The following is a 19,739-nucleotide window of genomic DNA, read 5'->3' as shown; positions in this document are numbered from 1 at the left end:
CAAACCGGTACTATTCCAATAGTTCTGGAGCTCTTTGGATGGCTGCTTCATCCTTTCATTTCCCCCTTCGATCCCCCCCACCCACCACTCACCTCCACACACCCCTAGTGACTTGTAACCCCTGCCGCTGGAATATACATTTTGATCAATGCCATGCTGACTCTTTTACCACATTCCCAGGTTAGCGCTATTAGAGAGGGAACATTCCCAAAGGCTGCTAAAGGCCGATATTTGCCTCTGTGGTTTGAATGTTTTGAGGTTAGTTTTTGTGTTTAGACATGTATTCTCTGTAATTTGTATGGAAGCATTGAAACTAATTCTTTGGCACCCAGTTCAAATTTTAGGTCCCCACAATTCTGCAGAGAGAGATATTCCTAGGGATAAGACATTCAGAGAGAATTATAGGGTCTTATCAGGGAGAGGGCAGGAGCAAGATGGAGAGGTAAACGGAAGCTTCTGTTCCCTCTGAGCTCCAGAGAAGAAGCTCTGGATTCGGAATCCACTTCCATCCAGGACTGGCTGCCAGAGACCAAAGGCCTTTCCCAGAGCCTCATGAGCACCCACACCTTTCTGCTTACAGATAGATACAGAGAGCCAACTTGGACAACTGTGAAAGGGTGAGGCCCTACATTTGAAAAAAAAAAAATTACCGAAGGGAAGATATCTGAAGGATGATCCCATTTCTTACTTTAAAATCCTACTGCCATCTTTCTAGCTCACTCACTGTGTATCTTTTGCTTGGGTTATTGTTAATAGCATTTTGTAATACCTGGCAAATAGTAAGTGCTGGTTAAACTTTTGTTGAACAGATGGATAAAAGAAAGGATAAATCATTGTAATCTGTCTCTTTGCCTGCAATCTCTCTCCTTTCTAATCCATCTTTCACAATACCATAGAAAGCATCTTAAATATGTACAATATCATATTTTACGCACCAACACACTCCACCCCACAAACAAACAAGGGACCATCAATGGCTTTCCTTATTTCCAGAATATTAAACTGAACTCCTTAGCCTGGAATTAAAGTCTGACCCCCCGTCTGTCTCCCACTACAGATCTCCACTTACCTTAAGCTCCAGTCATGTCAGCCACTAGCTAGGTTACCTGGAGAATTAACTTTGTGAGCTTCCATTTCTAATTCATATGTAGAGCTAAAAATATTGACCAAACATTTTCTCTTGCCCATCCCCATTCCCTGCCCACTACTCCACTTTTGCAAAAATAAATGCTTATTCTTTTTCAGGGGGCTCCCACACAGTACTTTGTGTATGTCATTACCATGTATTCCAGCTTGCTTTATTGTCATTCATTGTCACTTCTTACCTCTTGTACTAGACCATGAGCTCCTTGAGGGCAGGGACTGTTTTTAACCTTTGCATTCTTCACAGCACCTAGCTTTGTGCTTAAACGTAGCAGACTTCTTTCGATAACTCCTTCAAAGGATCCACTGTGAGGGGCTTAGGCAATCTCTTAACAGGGTGCGATGATAGGGGCATTGAGAAGGCCATGAGTTCTCTTTCTTTCCTCAACTCCAAACTCTTTCACACTGAATCTATTATTTAAGGAAAAAAAAAAAAATCTGCCATCACAGAATCATTCCTTTAGCTTAAACTCTTGTCTTCTAAGTAAAATGGACATCCCTCTGGGAGAGTGGCAATACGCCTCTTTTTGAGGTCATGCTTCTAAGTAAGAACACGTGCATCTGATCCTTTCTGGGAAGCAGATTTTCATAGAGAAGATGAGAACCTGGTGCTTCTGAGGCACCAGATTTCAGACACAGAGATGGGAGGTCGGGGCCACCAAGATAAACTCCAACTATGTCATAATCTTGCCCAGACCAATCCTGACTGGTGGTCCCCAAGAGCCTCCTAGGTGGTCTGTAGATGGGTTTCTGAGGAATTCATGTTTATAATATGACTGTGTCTTTGTTTTCGTTTCTGGAATGAATTAATCATTTAGCTAGGATAGTGAATGAGGATCAGAAGTCGCCTTTCAACAAAAGCAGTTCCTTTTGTCTCATTAATTCTCAAGAAAATGTTTGGCCCTGTAGAATGTGAGTAGGTGAAATGTGTCAGCTACACAGTCTTTCCCCTGATAAAATGATACTCAAGAAAAAAAAGTGTGAGATCACTGTTCTTATTCCTCCTCATTTTACACAGAGTTGCTCTCTAGACCATCACATTAAAACTTTGTCAACATTAGGTTATCAACTCCCTTGAGAATGTCCCATTATTTCGTGCCGCCAACTCATCTTTTAGGCTGCTCATTTCATCTAAAAACATTCCTCTTCATCTGCCCAGAAACTCTGGTTCATTCTTCAGAATTCAAGCCAAGCAGCATTTCTCCACTGAAGGCTTTTCTAACCTCTCCAGATAGGTGTTGAAATCCACTTAGGTTCTACCATTTATTTCATTTATAACCAATATTACTATAAATTGAAACTGTACATTTGTAGATCTTTCTGTTTTGGTTACTTATTACTGCATAACATACCACCCCAAACAACAATCTTTAAAATTTTTCTCATAATTTTATAATCCAGCTGAGTTCAGCTGGGCAGGTCTTTCCTTCCATGAGTATGATTGTAGCCGAGTTCCCTCATGTGGCAGCATTTAGCTAGAAGCCTGCCTACTACAGTTGGAACATCTTAAGATGGCTTCTCATTCTCCAAGGCCTCTCTGCGCATGGCAGTTAATTGTCCAGCCTGTCTTGAACTTCCTTAGAGCATGGCAGCTGCACTCCAAGAGAAGTTGCTAGACTTCTTAAGGGCTAAACCTTGAGCTTTTGCAGCATCATTTGCTTCACTTTTATAGATCGAAGTAGGTCACAAGCCCATCCCAAACTCAAGTGGAAGGAGGTGGACTTCGCTTCTTGAGGGGAGGAGCAGGAAAGAATTATTGGCCATCTTTAATCCACCACACTTCCCCACCAAAAAGTGAGCTCTTGTTCAGAGATTTGCTTTGTGGATGGTAATCTTTGAGAAATCAGGAAGAAGATATGAAGATATGCCATAAGGACTTTAAGATAAAAGGCAACAACAACAACAAAAAGATTCTAGAACTTACATTCTGAAATTTCAAAAAATTCTGGCTTTAACATGACTCAAGGAGTACAATGAGGGGGGTGGGTAATGGCCACCAATTTCATCTACTTTTTCTCTAGATGCCTAAAAAACAAAGCTTGTTATAACCAGAATTACTGTGAAAACATGCTCTCCTCAGAGCTCCAAAATCCTTCATGTTCCACCAATGAGTCCCATCAACATGAGGTTAACCTGTTATCAGGTCTCAGGCCACTTAGTATATTTCACATGTTTCAATAAATTTTTGAAAATCCTTTTTATCTAACACACCATTACACATGATCTAGCAGGACCTAACTAACCACCAGATGTTTCCAGATGTTTGGTCTGAGTATGAAACACTTTTAATTCATTTGCTAGAGGTGGAGTACATGGAATGAAAGGAAAGTAGAAAGTTTAACGACTGATTCAGTTGCATCAACTTATTGGGAGAGCTATATAGTCAGGTTCATGGCATAATTGTAAATTGTGAATTTTGAGGTAAATTCTTTCTGGAGCAAAATTGGACAATATATATAACATAGGCATTGAAAATTTTGCATATTCACAGGCAGAGGAAGGTCAGAAATTCTCCAGAGGAAAATTACAGGAGGTGCCAGAATCATGAATGGCATCTCAACTGGTAGACAAGGTCCCTGCCCTCATGGAGCTTACATTCTAGAAAAGGAAAGAGAAAATGAATATAAGCATTTAAATAAGATAATGCCAAACAGTGTTAAGTACTCTAAAGAAAACACATAGGATGAAGTGAGACTTACTAGTATAATAAATCAGAAGAGATGATCAGGAAAAGCCCACCCTGGTGGGGAAACGTCTCCATATAGGGTTATGTTCCAGTAAGTGTGGCTTTGATTTACGTAATTCTTTAATGAATATGAATAATTTCTTTTCGGGATATTTAGCCCAAGTGTTTCTTAAGCATTGTTCAGTTCATTGCAGATATTTCACGCAGATTTTCAACAGATGCTGGCAAATCTAAATATTTGTTCGTTTCTTAAGGTTGTTTGCTGAGGGCAATATTTTGTATTTTTAGATAATTGCATTTGTTTGCAAGTGACCTTGGTTTTTTTGCGACGAATTGTCTGATCATCCCAAATTTGTCTGAGATCAGTGCAGTCAGAACACTTTTATTGTCTTTTCCATTTTAATTATTTCCTTCATCTGATAATTACCATTGTCTAAAGAATTACAAAAGGAGCCGCGGTAAGAAAAGACACATGCAGATATTTTCTAAAAACTAATTTGGGCAACTAACTTCATTATCCCATCGAATAAGTGCCCCCCCTGAGCTGGGAGCAGCATCTTTCCAAAGCACACTCTAAGCACGGGCACAGCCGCATCTTGGGAGGAGGCAGGCATTTCAGCATCAGGAGTCAGCTGAGCTTTTTCACAGGTCATCCAAGGACCATACGGAAAACAGCTCACAAGTGTTTACAACTCAATTCCAGAGAAAAGCCCTAGGCAATTATGACTCTCTGACAGCCAATGGAAACTGAGGCACACACCAGCAACTAATTTGCTTTAGGGAGAGTTGGCAAACAGGATTGAAAAAGAAATGGCCTCTGTTGATCTCTGGACTTTGGTGAGCCTGTTTCCTGGTGGCAATTGCGTAGCTCGCAGCTATATTCCCAGTACCTAGCAGAGTTCCTGGGACAAACTAGATACTTGTGTTAGTTTTCTATTGCCATGGTAACAAATTCCCACAAATTTAGCAGTTTAAAACCACACGTATTATCTCACAGTTCTGTAGGTCCATGGTCCAAGAACACCATGACTCAGCTGGAAGCCTCGGCTTAGAGTTTCACAGGCTGAAATCAAGGTGCAAGGAGCACTGTGTTCCTTTCAGGATGCTATGAGGATGAAGCCACTTTCAAGTTCACTCAGGTTGTTGGCCAAATTCAGTACCTTGTGATTATAACCGTAGTCCCTGTTTGTTTGCTGGCTGTAAGCTGAGGGCAATTTCCAGCCTTCGGAAGCCATCTACAATCCCTGCTTCATGACCTACTTCATCTTCAAAGCCAGTGAGTATGGGTGGGTCCCTCTCATACTTTTAATCTCTCCTGCTTCTTCCTCCACTTCATTTCTCCTAGACTCTGTTTTCCTCTTCTACCTTTAAGGGTCCATGTGCTTATATTGGGCCAACCAGAACTAATCCAGGACCATCTCCTAACTTTAAGATCAGTCATGTTTAGCCATATTTCTTCCATCAGCAAAGTCCCTTTTGCCATGGAACATTAATCAATTCACAGGTTCTGGGGGCTACACCATGGACATCTTGTGGCGGCCATTATTGTACAAGCCACAACACTCAATACTGTTAAATAAATGAAGGATTTACCCAAGAGCAAGCGCTAATACTATTTTCTCTGCAGTGCAATAATATACCCAGAGACTGAATCTGGTGGATGGGGACTTGTGTGGACACAGGAGAGAAGCAAACTCCATCACGCAGCCTTCCTGCACCAGACCCGGATCTGGTGCCTTCCTGTGAGTCTTCATTGAACACAAGGCACCGTGAAGCAGGCACATTACCTCTGGGTTTGAATGATGACATTAATACTCAAACTAGTCAGGTGACCTGTGTAGCAGCAGAGCCCCCCAAATCCAAACCCACATGGTTTGCTCATTATGCGGGGTGTCCTTTTGCTTAGACCTGCAAATGCCATACTCACATGTCGTCTTGTTGAAGATACACTCTGAAACAACAGCACTCAAATCCAGATCTGGGACTTACCAATCGTGTGACTAAATGCTTAATAGCTCTGTGCCTCGGTTTCCTCAACTGTTAAAAATGGAGATGATGATTGTACCAAATTCATAGTTATTATGAGGATTAAATGAGTTGATAGAAGCAAAACTCTTAAAACAGTGTCTGGCATTGCTTGAGTGTTAGCTATTACTCTCATTATTTATTTGAGCATTTGGATTTCAACAGTATTTCTTACCTTCCGCTTTGTATTTTTTTAAATATCTTACCTCTGAATAAGTTTATCATCTCTGGACATATTTGCATGTTGACTGACACTTTTGTTCTTTTTCTTCCCCCGTAAGTCCTACGGGATGATAGACAAAAGTGACATTGGTAAGATAACACTTGTGAAATGATAACTGTGCCTAAATAATAGATTAGAGAGAATATGTATGTGTTTGCTGAGGAGGAGGGAGGTGGGGAGAGCGAAGCTTCTACCAGACACCAGGAAGTTGCTCTGGGCTGGGTGGAGTGAGCCACAAAGCAAGGGAGGTCAGTGGAGCCCAAGCAAGGTGACCGGCACGGGGAGACCTCGGATCGGGCATGATGTCCTCCTCTAGACGCCAGCCAGGCTCCATTCCCCAGCAAGCCTTTCACATAAGCATGGGCTGGACGGGCTCCTGTTGAGCAGAGGAATGCATGGCCCACGCTCAGGATCAAAGAGTCGTATCCAGTGGCAACTTCCTTCCAATGGCAGCAGACGGCACTGTGGATGATGGAGCAGAAGCATGCCCGTCTGTTACATAGCCTTGGATCTTCATTCCCCAATTTCTTTCCTCTCACTCTCTCTTCTTCGACTCCTGTGACCCTCCCTTCCTTCTTTTTTGGTACCAAGATGACAAGAACAGAGAAGACCACTGTCAAGCTTATTAGACACAGGATGAGCATTTTGGCTGTACCTCGGCTGATCGCTGTTCTCAACCATTTCACGAGGGGCACCAGAAACAAATTCTTTCTTGTCTTTGGACATCAGAGAGGAAGAAATCATTACCCATCTGATCTGAATGCAGAGTAACCACCTTCAACATGAAGCAGAACTATGAGTCCCAGGGGAAACGCATTCCTGATTGCTATAACCTAATGAACACCAGAACTGGATCCATATGGAGGCATTTACTCTTTCGTTCACTATGAGGGCAGTTTGCTATATTGAAGGAGCACTAAGAACAGCATTTAAAGAAAGATATATGCAAAGAAAAGAAAATATTTCCATGCTGTCAGTAGTGTGTGAACATTCATTTGATCATTCCATTCTGTGATCTGTTCATAGCAACTGTTGGACTATGTAGCTGTCCAGCCAGCAAGTCTCTTCCATGAATTCTATTTCCCTCTTGGGCCATCTGCCAAGAAAAACAGATTGAACTTTAGCTCCAAGTCTGAAAAGTTTCCTTTTGCTGACCAGAGTTAGACCCTAGTCTATTATCCTAAACTAACTGATAAAACAATCCCTTGGTGCTATTCTTTGAACAAGTTGTGTAAGCTAAGACTTAGTGAGGAAGGGAAAAATGGCATATAAAGGAAGTTTTTGAGCTAGCAGCTATCCTAGTCATTAATTTCAGACATTGTGCAAACATTTCACACCTTAGGGTTGCAATAATAAGACCTACGAACTTCAAAAGTACAGGCAGATATTTCTGAGTTCTTTTCTTCATCTCACGCAAAAATCTAAACAGCCATATGTTACCTTATTTTTCGAGAGAGATATGATTTACATTCATACATTCCATTTTGCCCTAAATCTGGAAATAATTTCCCCTGAATATGAAGGCAAAAAGGGAGGGAGGGCGGGGACTGCTGCATTCACACACAAAACTGTGTTTACGTCCCTGTCACTCTGGATACTTCCATTAGAGGGTGCGTCTCTTTATATTGCAATTATTCATTCAAATCTGTTTGTTTGTCTATCGCTTCCATTAACAGTGCAAGATCACCCACCAGAATTTGTGCTTCGGCCCTTAGCAAAAAGAGGCAACGACAACAAAAAATAGACATAACTTGATAATTAATGTTTATTTTAACAAAATCGTTGATGTTATCACCACAGGAAAAAAAAATCAATCCTTTTTTTGGACTTTCTTATACTTACTTTATAGTTGAGTGTTGTTTGGATTTGAATCGTATTGCGGGTGAAGAAGGGCCACCAAGGACTTTATCTATCACTCCCCATGAGTTTCTAGAGAGAGAACCTCCGAAGTTCATCCTATTCACCAGAGAAGTCTAAGGCAGGGTCCTTAGCCAGAGCGATGCCTGGCGCAGAGCAGGGGTTCAACAACATCGGTTAAACAAGTGAGTCGATGGTAATTGGTATCCCGACTTCCCAGCACAGACTTGGCTCTTTAATAAGAGTTTAATCAATGTCTATTGACTTATGAGAATGGCAAAGCTTAAGTTTTCTTCTAGAAAATAAATGGAGTGAACCACTTAAAAATAGAAGTATTGATAGTTAAATGTATCAGGTTACTCAAGTCGCCCCTCTCTCTCTCCCTCTCCCTCTCTCTCTCTCTCTCTCTCTCTCCTCCAACATACCTCATAACGAGGTCCTTCTGAAGCCATGTGGCCAATGCCTGCTGCTTTTCCTTACACTAGGAGGAGATTTTATTTTCTCCTCCATGTGTCTTGTTTGATTATATTAGTTGCCTCTAATGACTAGGCCAGAGTGAAGAATGCAAGCTGTAGGATCGCATAGTTGAAGGTACCTGTACATTGAACCTAAGGGGGCACATGAATTGGGATGGCACTTAGGGCTAGTTGCGGCATATGGTTAAGAGGGGGAGGTCCTGACCAAACCAAACGCTGATGAGCAGCAGAGAGAAAGGCCAGCAAACGGCTGTCACTGGGCAGTTCCAGGAAGGGATGATGGACTTTCCTGAAGGAAACAGTTCTAAGAGAACTTGGAAACAGGGACGTGGGAGCAGACAATACTTAGACACTCAGGAAAATGGCCAACGTGTCTGATAGTAAAGAATAAAGCGTCATTACCAGCTGGGCTCCAAGGAGCATGATGAGGGTGGGATATCAGCAGAATGGGGAGCTGGCAGGAGTCTGGTGGGCGCCGGTCCTCAAGGACCTGGAGGAGCAGCTAAGTTAACAAGACTGGAATTTAGGCACAAGAGGATTTAATGCCATTTTCCAAAATGAGAGTCGAAGATGGAAATTCTGTGCCACGAGCAGAACAGCAGCCCAAATCAGAATCGAACTGATGCCAAAACACACCTTAAAGTCCGTCACCCCCACTCCCAAATTATAGCCTGGAACAAGATTGACCAGAGGTGGAGATCTAGGAGACAAGCACACCCATTCATTTAAAAAACTGCCACCTCTGTGCCAGGCCCTGGGCTAGACACCAAGAGCTAGTGGCGATTAAGATGACACAGCACAGCAAGGAAAGAGAAAAGAGAAGGCCGAACACCGTCACTAGGCATGTGGCAGGTAACGGCAGTGGGAGGGGCATCGGAAAGGGGAAACTGAGAGACGTGGAAAGAAGGAAAACAGGCAGGTGAAAACATTGCAGAGCTACGCTATGTTTTCTCCATAATTCAGGTTTCTGTAATTGGATATTTAATGAGGGCGAACTTCTTATATCAAGTTGTCCTCTCACTACTTATACTGTTGGTTCGTATCAATCTCTAAAGATCATCACTAGGGTTAAGGTGACAGAGCCAAGACAGCACATGTGATTTGGATCCCCTAACCTGTTTCTTTCCATCCCTGCTCTACCTCCCCACCTCTGTCACGGTACCCACCACCCACTATTAGGACAAACCAAAAACCTAGGAGTCATCCTTGATTTCTCTTCTTCCTCGTCACTTCCACTCCCAACAGCCAACCCATTAGCACATTCTATTCAAAGTCTATTTCCTAAGTATATCTGGATCCATTTACTTCTCTCCATCTCTGCTGATGCTCTCCAGCGCAGGACACTAACTCTTACCTGTACTACTGCAAAAGCCTCTTAACTGGTCTGCCTAGTTTTACACCTGCCTCTCCCTAAATCCATAGTCTGCTGGAGTGGTCATTTCATACCTGCTCAAAGACAACCAGTGGCATCCTGTCCCACTTCAAGACCTTGCCTGGCCCTACCTGTTCCTATGTTCTGGTTCCTAATCTCCACCCCATGCTTCTCTCCCCTAATTTACTACATCCTAGCCATACTTCCCTTCTTTCTGCTCCCCAACCACTGATCTATTCCCACTGCAGGGTGTCTGCACCCCATGAACACTCTGCCTGGAACGTTCTTGTCCAGTCTTTCCATGGCTGGCTTCTTCACAGGCTCGATTCGAACTTCCTCTTTCTCAAAGAGTTTTTCTTCCTTACTTATTACATCTCAAAATGCAATCATAAAAATAACCCTGTTCGTTACTGAATTTTAAAGTCTTCCTCTATTGTCTTATACATCATTTTAAGAGTGGTGTCTACTTTCTTTGGTAAAAAATAATCATAAAGAACAGTGGCCTAATTGAAATTATTTCTCTTAGCAGCTATTAAATTCAGGACACAAAATGAAGGCACTTCAACCTCAGATGTCTTTAGCAGGCAATTTTAAAAATCTCTATCTGCTAGAGTTACTGTTGGGTCTAAGCTCACCAGAAAGTCTGGTAAGTTCCAATAAAACCTGTTTATTTTTTAAAATGTAGACATCTGAAGTATCACGTTGGAGCAAAAGAGAGTACTAGAGTTTGATTTTCCTAACACTGCACATAGAGCTATGACTTGCAACTTTCTGGCTAATGGTTGGTACATGACAGCAAATTCAACATGTCAACGCTTAGAGAAAATCACTGAGCTGGGTATGCTCTTCCTACAGTTAGGGACACAGTACGGTTGGAGAAAACAGGTTAAATTCTATGGCACTATTAAAGTCTTTGGTAAAGATTGTTCCTCTCCTTTTGCTAACTAACCATTCCTGCTTCCTTTAAAAAGAATGAACTTCCAGCTACCAAATCTAATCTTGAGTGTCAAGGTAATAATAAGCACTCTTTATTGGACCAGAAATCATGCTAGGCACTTCACATCCATTATCTCTACCTCTCGCAACCACTGGAAAGGTTAGCCTCATTTTTTATCCAAGGAAACTGAGGCTTGAGAACCACACGAGGGGGCAGAAGAAAAGCCTGTATTCAAATGTCGATCTGTTCAGCTCTGTCTTGTGCTGTTTTCGTTGTCACCATACGGCCTCCAATTTCTTTGACTAATTGGGCTCGAAAAACTGGGGCTCACCTATCATCTTTAGAGAATATAAATGAGCCTTATCCTATGAAGGAAGTGAGACAGAAAAGATAATAGAAAGAAAAAGGGCAGAGATTGTAATAAAGGGGAAAATTGGCACAAAAGTCCTTATTCTTTGAGGTGGAGAGAGTTTATTGGATTTCTGGCAAAATCCACTTTATCTTCTCAATTCAATCAGATTGATAAACCCTCTGAAGATTTATACCAGGCTGTCATTGTTTTTCTGACCCATCTGGTGAGTGTGATCATGTTCAAACATTAAATGGGAGGAAAATAAATGTGCATTCTTTCTGGAATGGCACACACATATGTTCTCAGCCTGACAAGTCAGATTCGGCTGAAGAAGACACACACAAAAAAATGGATCTGCTTAAACAGGAATGAGCTCAAATCGATTCCCAAGCAGCTGCTTTATTTTGAGCAAAGCTGCATGTAATACTAGATGGGATTAAATATCTCTTTTTCTGATGAAGAGCTGGCCAAATGTTTCCTAGTTTCTAACTTTGTTCCCTTGTTGGATCCCAAAGAAGAACAAAGAGGACCTTCCAAGATATCTTCTATTGAATATGTCATTCGAGATTCTTCCTTGCCAGAACTTTAGTAACTGGAGAAAAATGTCTCTAGGTGAATTGCCTGAGAATAAATCACTTCAATCTGCAGAGAACTTGATTCTTTATTAAAGCGCTCTGGGAATTCTGGGAAATCCTATTTATTTATTTTTAGTAAGGTGCTGATATTTATTGTCAGTTTTAGTGGCATGCCAAAAAGATTCTCTCTCTGTCTCTCTCTCTCTGTCTCTCTCTGTCTAGTTCTCTCTCTCTCTCTCTCTCTCTCTCTCGTTCTCTCTCTCTCTCTCTCCCTCTCTCTTCCTGTCCCCACTGACTAAAGGTACTAATTAGCTAGAGGTAAATTATCTCATTTGCACAAAAGGATCACAAGAATATTTTATTTCAAAAAGCATAGATTTGCCTAATAATCTCATGTGACATTCCTACGCATCACTTAAGAAGCAAATATTCTTTGTGTCCCATTCACAGATAAGACACTGAGCCAGAGAGACATAAAATAACTTTATTAGATGGTAAATTCTAGGTCTCCAAGACTAAGCCAGACTTGGAGCTGGCAAGTTTTAAAAACCTCGTTTCCTTCCTTAGGCATGTTTTAGAACTGTATTTTTTTTAAAGATGACCATTTTGTTTAAATTTTCTTTTAGTATATCTGACTAGAAACGACCTACTATTTTTTTCTTTCTTTTCCTTCTTTTCTTCCTTTTGCATTTGTCTTTATTTCCCAAGGTAAAATTTGCTTTCTAATTGTGACCCTGGATTTTGACTTGTGAAGTTTTCTGGAACTTCCTGAGAAATAAAATGCCGGCGAAGGAGCAGGTGGGCGCCATGACGGCACGTGGAGGCGGCACTTGCACACGTGCTGCTTCCGAAGGAGTCAGAATGCCAGGTATGCCTCTCAGCCTCTCCTGTCACTCTCCTCTGCTGATTCTTGCATTCTCACAGCCTGTAATGCCTTTGGAAACTCGGAGGCCTGTGCTCCAAGCCAGGCTGCCAGAGTTTGAGACTAGTCACATGGAAAGTTCTGGAAATTGACCATTAATCTAGTAAAAGAAGAAGCATGAAAAACAACTTCATTCTGTCAAATGTCAAGTTACTAACATGTGCATCTGCGGAAGAGGCTCGGAGATCCCTTGGAATAAAATATTTTATCTCCTGACAATGTTTTCAAAGTGTGGCCTTTGGGAACCACCTGAATTAAAATCATTTGCAGTGTGTGTGGGGGGGTCGGGGGGGACCCACAGGGGAGGGAACAATGCACAGACTACAAGTTCTAAACGAATGTTTTCAAATTGTGGGTCTCCGCCCATCCCTGGGTCATAAAATAAATTACTGGATAATGAAAAGTTTTTGTTATTTTCATGAAATAATAGAATATAGTAGAATAGATAGAACAAAACAGAAGAGAGTGCATTGCGTATGGTAAGCAAAATAGTATATTGGGAACCTCTGTGTGTGTGTGTGTGTGTGTGTGTGTATGTGCTTGCGTGTGTGTACCATTCTGTAATGTATTGTATATTTCTTGGTGTATGTCAAGGCCAAAAGAAGTTTGACAAACAAAGTAGTTTTCCAGACGGGTCCTACCTACCTTAATCCTGATCATGGCGCGGAAATATAATGGACAACTTTCAGATATAGTTGGGCCTGCATCCTGTTAGTCTTAGCTCGATATTTGCTCAGCACCAGTCTCGCCCAGACATTGGACTAGAATTAGCCTTGTAGCCTTCAGCCTAGTCAAGATAAGTGTCGTAGGAATACAAGTAGCCCCAGCTTCAGCCTTTCCTCTAACCCCATCACAAGCACCGGGCTCCTCAATTAGATTTCTATCCTAACCGGCACTCAAATTCTAGGTAGTCCTGGAACCCTGCTCTTAAAATCCACAGTTAGAGCTTGCACCAAGCCCTAACAACCTACCCAAGTATTGGTTAGTAATCTTCTCAAGGATGCAAACCCTGCCGTTTTACTCCACACAAGAGATGGAGTCCTGGGATCACCCATCAGCTTCCCCCCAGGAATTGTGCTGATGCCGTAATTCAGACCACCGCCACTGCTAGAGACTCTGGTTACTGATGCCCCTCGGGCATCCTTGAGCCACCTCTCAGCTGGAACTACGGTTCACGGTGCCTTATCTGGAGTTGGGCTTTGAGGTCTGTCTAGAGGTGGAGTTCTCTAAGTGTGTGCTCCAGATAACCAGCATTAGCATCACACGGTAACTTGCTAGAAATGCAAATTATTGAGCCATCACAGACTTACTGAATCAGAAACTCTGGGGGTGAGGCCAAATTATCTGGGTTTTAACAAGCCTTCCAAGTGATTCTGGTGCTTGCTACAGTTTGAGGACCACTGTTCTAAGGCAAAGGGAAATGTACTAGAAAATCTATTGATGCTTATAACAAAGACAAAACATCTTTCTTCTGTTCCCTCACACAGATTGTGAGGGTGCCATACTCAGATGAAAAGTGTTCATGTATTAATTCTTTCATACATTATATCAGAAATATTCCTACTGCGGTCCTAGTTTTTACGGTATTTCTTAATTAAATTATGAGGGCGTTTAAGTAGATCTGATTCAATAAAAACTGAGAAGATAATAACAGAATCGTATTGAGGTTTGCAAGTTTCCGGAACACTGGAAAGTTTTCGCTGGTTGAATTTCACTTGCTAAATTTCCTTATTCCAGTTGAGACTTTCAACAAAAGAGATAAAAATCTCAAGAGACATCTTTTTTCTCATGAAAACACAAACCAGTGTTTGCTTGTTGGTTTGTCTTGTTTTAGGATTTTCTTCCTTTACACTCAAAAGCTTCAGATAAAAATCCAGATATTAGGTTCCTTTCAAATGCATTTTTTTTAGTTTTCCCATCAGCTAATGCCTTAAAGCCCATTTTACTGATGAGTTTTAGAGTGATTCACATGTAACCACTATGAGAAGACAGCATGCTTTAGTGATGAATAAAGTTTCTCAATATTTTTAAACTATATTCTGTTATGAACTTCTTAGTAATGAGACCACCTCATTCAGTCATCAGCCTATATCTTTGTTAACCCTCAGCCATCCACATCCAAGCATAGATGTGCACACTGATTTTTACACACTTAACACACATAGCTACTATTTCTAGACTAGAAACAATGATTAGGCAGACAATAGAAACTAAGAATCAACCAACACAAATAAACACAGAGATGGGACTCATGTACCTCATGTTCACTCACACCTGACTCGCTATAATGAACCTATTTGACTCTCATCTATCCAGTGTCACTTCTTTGGGAAGTGACCCCTCCACCATTCTGTAAGGACCTCCTTAGACCGTGTGCTGCAGGAGGACTTGCAGATGAAGGCGTGGCCAGGACCCGGGCTAAATCACCCACAGAACTAAGCCCATCTCTCTGGGCACAGCCATTAGACCAGGAATGGGCCCTGTCCTAGACCGAGCCAATCAGGATGTTCCCAGGACCCTTGTCACTAGAGGCAGCTGCTCCTTCTCTATAACAATGGACACTGAAGGCCAAATGCATATGAAACATCTGGGGGAGACGTGCCACGTCCTAGGGAGAGGATGAGAGGTAAACCGGAGAGGAGGGTGTATGTCGAAGAGGTCTAGAGCGACCTATGCCCAAAGGCAAAGCACCATTTTGACACTCCAGGTACCTGTGTCAGTCAACCATCCTTTTCACAAAATCTACTGTGAATCGAGTTTTCATCACTCGCAATCGAAAGCCTCATACAGTTTGCCAAATATTTTTGTAAATTGGTTTTCTAATTTACTCAAGAAATGAGGAAATCATTCTCAACAGGCTTTTTGCAGATCTGTGATTCTAAAATGTCATTTATTCCCTAACTTGGGCAGATTATTTTTTAATAAAGTCTGATAATTTATGTATTTCAGTTTTCTTTTATTTAAATGAAATCAGATTTATCCAGCCTAGATTTTCTATGAAAATTAAGTCAAAATTTGTGGGTGCTACGAAGAGAAAGTCTTCTGGCCTGATGCTAAACAACTCTCACTGGTGCTTAGACACTGGAGTCTGCAAGCACGCCTGTGTAAGGTTTGCTGTCATCTTGCCATTGACCTTGTTTTGTAACTGGTACATCAGCCCCTTATTTGGTTCTGGTGAGAACCAAACAAAGAGCAAAAGCAGAATGCCTTGATCACATTTACTGGCATGTTGTGAGCAGTTGCATCATAAGAACACAAGCATTGACGGCCCTGATAAACCTTAATGAACACAAGAAAAGGTTTCATTGCTCTATAAACAGTTTTATACATAAATGTCACATGAAAGGCAGTGGTATTAAAGATTTATGCCATGGGGTTGCCTGGAAAACATCACCCAAGCACTGTTGTTCCTTTGGCAACAGATATAATAGCACTTACTGTTTGTTTAATCTGGGCCTCTCTTTCCTAGAACTCTATGCTGTCAAAATAGTCCTTTGTTCTTAGTGTCTATGTGTAGAATTTTATTATGGAGAACTGTGGCCATTTTATTTCTTTTATAAAAAAAAAAAAAAATAGACCAGAGGCAAATATGAGAAAATGTTAACAAAGCCTATGTTTAGGGATCAGGAACACTAATGTTTTTGTCATTTGTAATTGGGCTCTACAGGTTATACCAAGTTATCATCCATAAATAGCAAGACTCCAGAAGGATCTGTGAATTTATTTTTTATCCTAATAGTAGCACTTAATGATTTTAAACAAAATAGTTCTCGTGGTAGATCATTGATATTGATGAGATGAGAAATAAACCACGTTTAGGTGAGAATACTACCTGAAACCAACTCAGAACATCGAAGTTGCCAAATTTGGAATCTACCCTCAAACCTATTTGAGCTGCACAGAGCAAAAACTCAATCCGCCGTTTGTTAAGGCAGTTTCTTCATTTTTCAGATGGGAATTCTGTGGAGGGAACTTAAACTACCACGGAGAAATGCTGTGGATGGTCAGTAAAGAAATCTCACATGCAGAGGAAAGTGCCACATACATAGAAGCTGAATAATTATTTTGCAAATAATTTGGATTTTTAGTGCTTTAGATTATTTTCATCATTGCTTTGCCACCGAATAATGGCAAGGAATGTGGAGCCGGTAGGGGTTATAGCATAAAAGCAATAGCTTTTTCATGTATGCAGATTTCTTTAAGCCATTCTAATTTATTAACACAGTGCCTACTCTAAGAATGTCATAACTATACATCAAAAGGAATTTTTCAGACTAACTTTCTTTTCATGTCATTAAATAAGTCAATTAGTGGACAATATTATTCAGTCATGGAATCTGGCATTACAGAGACCCAAAATATGTTGTCCTATGCACTGCCTACTTCTAAGATAGGTTGGAATTCAAATAACACGAATCTCTTATAGTGATTATTAGACATTCTCAAAGAAAATGTCTTGACCTTATATTAGAATATGAACAAATAAACATACTTAAACATTTAAATGTTTTAAATTAAAATACATTATTTAAGGTATGACCACTTTTTTATGATTTCCTAAATTTAACAGACTTTTTAATCTAATGGACCAATAAACAATTATAATACTTAGTTCAACAGGACTTATATTAATATCATAATTTATATTTATTTTTATATTTTTATAATCAACCTATAGTCATAGAGTATGAGAAGCTAAATTACATTTACAGAACAGAATGTAAATGCTAAACACCTGAATAATGTAAAAGAAAAGATAGAATTAATGAAAGTCAACAGTCATTAGAAAAGGCTGACTGACATACAGGGGGGCTAATTTTCTCAACCTCTGAGGTAAGGACTCAAAGAAATACCACCTAAAATCGAGGAATCGAAAAACAGAGATGTAAGTATGCTAAGTATGCTATGGTCTGAATGTTTGCATTCATTTGTTGAAATTCATTTGTTGAAAACCTAATGCCCAAGGTGATGGGATTAGGAAGTGAGTGAGGGCCTTTGGGAGATACTTAGGCCACGAGGGTAGAACCTTCGTGAATGGGACCTTATAAAAGGAACCCCAGGGAGCTCTCTCATCACGTGATGATGCAAAGAGCCAGCAGCCTGCAACCCAGAAGAGGGCTCATACCAGAACTTGACCATGGCGCTAACTTTATCTTGAACTTTCCAGCCTTCAGAACTGTGAGAAATAAATTTCTGTTGTTTATAAGTCACCCGGTCTGTGGTATTTTGTTACAGCAACCTGAACAGACTTAGACAAAGTAGAAATATAGCACACAGAGCTACATAGGCTATCATGAACTAAATAGAATCTAATCTATAAAGGAGGGTTAAAAAATGTGGGTGTAAGAAAGACAAATATTTCACCTCTAAGAGCAGAGATCAATACTGATATGTTTGAGTTTAAAATGTACGAATATATTATTTTGCATTACAAGGAAACTATCAGAAAAATAAAGCCAGAAATAGCTCATTCGCAGTCCTCATCTTAATTGATCTGTGAGCAACACTTGACCAGCCGATAACTCCCTCCTTGATGACCTGGCTCCCTTGGCTGCCAGATCTCAGAGTTTTTCTCCGACTTTACTTGCCCTTTCTCGGTCCTCCATGCTGCTTCCCGCACTCCAAACTCAGTGTCAGGGTGCCCCAGGACTGCACTCAGCCCCTTCGTAATGACAGTCCCTTGGCACAGGATCGTCTGCATGTTTTTTAACTTAGATTTTGAAAATTGCAATTAATCGTGATAATTTTAGCTAACAAATATTTATTAAGAGCCTGTGATAGGCAAGGCGCATATTATATTCTTGGTCAGCACTGTCTTTTCTAGAACAGTCTATGATGATAGAAACATGCTCTATCTGCTCTGTCCAATTTGGTAGTCACTAGCTTGGTGTGGCTATTGAGTGCCTGAAATGTGGCTAGAGTATTACTGATGAACTGAACTTTTAATTTAATTTAATTTTAATTTTAATAGTCATGTGGCTAGCATCTACCATATCAGACAATGTTATTTCTAGAGGCTCAACTATGAAAAGGATATTTATGGTGATCCTGATTCTTGGATCTTCCTTCAAAAAGGAAAGGATCCCACCAAAGAAAACCAAGGAAATTCTAGAAAATAGAAGATAAGAAGGTCTTTGTCACTATTAAAAATAGGCCAACTATATTAATTCTACTATACGAAGATTTTGGAAAGCTGTCTTAATTTTTACTTGTAAGAGAGAAAAGGTAAATCAATTTTTTTCATCGTTAATTTTTGTATAGTATTAGCACATTAGTCTCATTTTTAGCTTCATAAATTTTGGTAGTTTGGGAATAGAAAGTTATAAAATGAACAAAAGAAAACCTGAGGCATAATAGACTCATTTTAGCCAACTTTAATTTTAGTCTTCCTTATTTTTCAACGTCGTCTCTTCAGTTTCAAATATCTCACTGGAAGTGTTGTTATTTCATCTGTCTCTAATTCTGAACTTCCTGCTCAGAGTGTGTTTTCTGATATTTATCATACATCTTGTGAAAGTCTCCCCACATAGCTGATACTTGCCTTTTATTATTGTAAACTTTTGTGTGTTCAGAGTCCACTAATGGCAAGGGAAGGGAAATATCTGACATTTCACTCTAATTTACATATCGATTGTATTAGGATTTCTAGTTCTTTATTGTGCATTGCCTCAGAGCATATTTTCACATGGTAGATGTCTAAGTTGCTCAGTTGCTCAGACATTTTGAGTATATAAAAAGAAAAGGTCTTAATTTAGAATTTTTAAACTATTTTTAAATGAATAAACATCTGTTATATTTAGATATTGTTAATCTGTTGTCTATTTCATATTCCAAAAGCCACGCCCATTATTATTTTTGAGACATGCCTCTCTTGCTAGACTTAATTACTGGTAATGGAACATAAGGCTACTGTGGGACACACCCTTGAGCTTTCTAAGATCCAGCTGAAAGGGTGTTCCAGTTGCCATTTAATTTTGTACTTTTTTAGAGGGTGTTTTAAAGGTTACAGCCCAGCATTTGCTTTTGGTCCTTAAACCTTGGAGCAAAACCTGGAATGGAAGGCGACATCTTGCTGGAACACCCAAATTTTTCCTACATTCTCAGGCTATGTCTTTATTTAAGATTCTTTTAGTAAAAGGAAAGATGGGGTGAGAAAATTATTTTTCCCTAA

This window comes from Pteropus medius, unplaced genomic scaffold (genome assembly GCF_902729225.1).
Source record: "Pteropus medius unplaced genomic scaffold, Ma_sr-lr_union100, whole genome shotgun sequence".
Taxonomy (NCBI): Eukaryota; Metazoa; Chordata; class Mammalia; order Chiroptera; family Pteropodidae; genus Pteropus; species Pteropus medius.
This window is presented reverse-complemented; position numbering follows the sequence as displayed.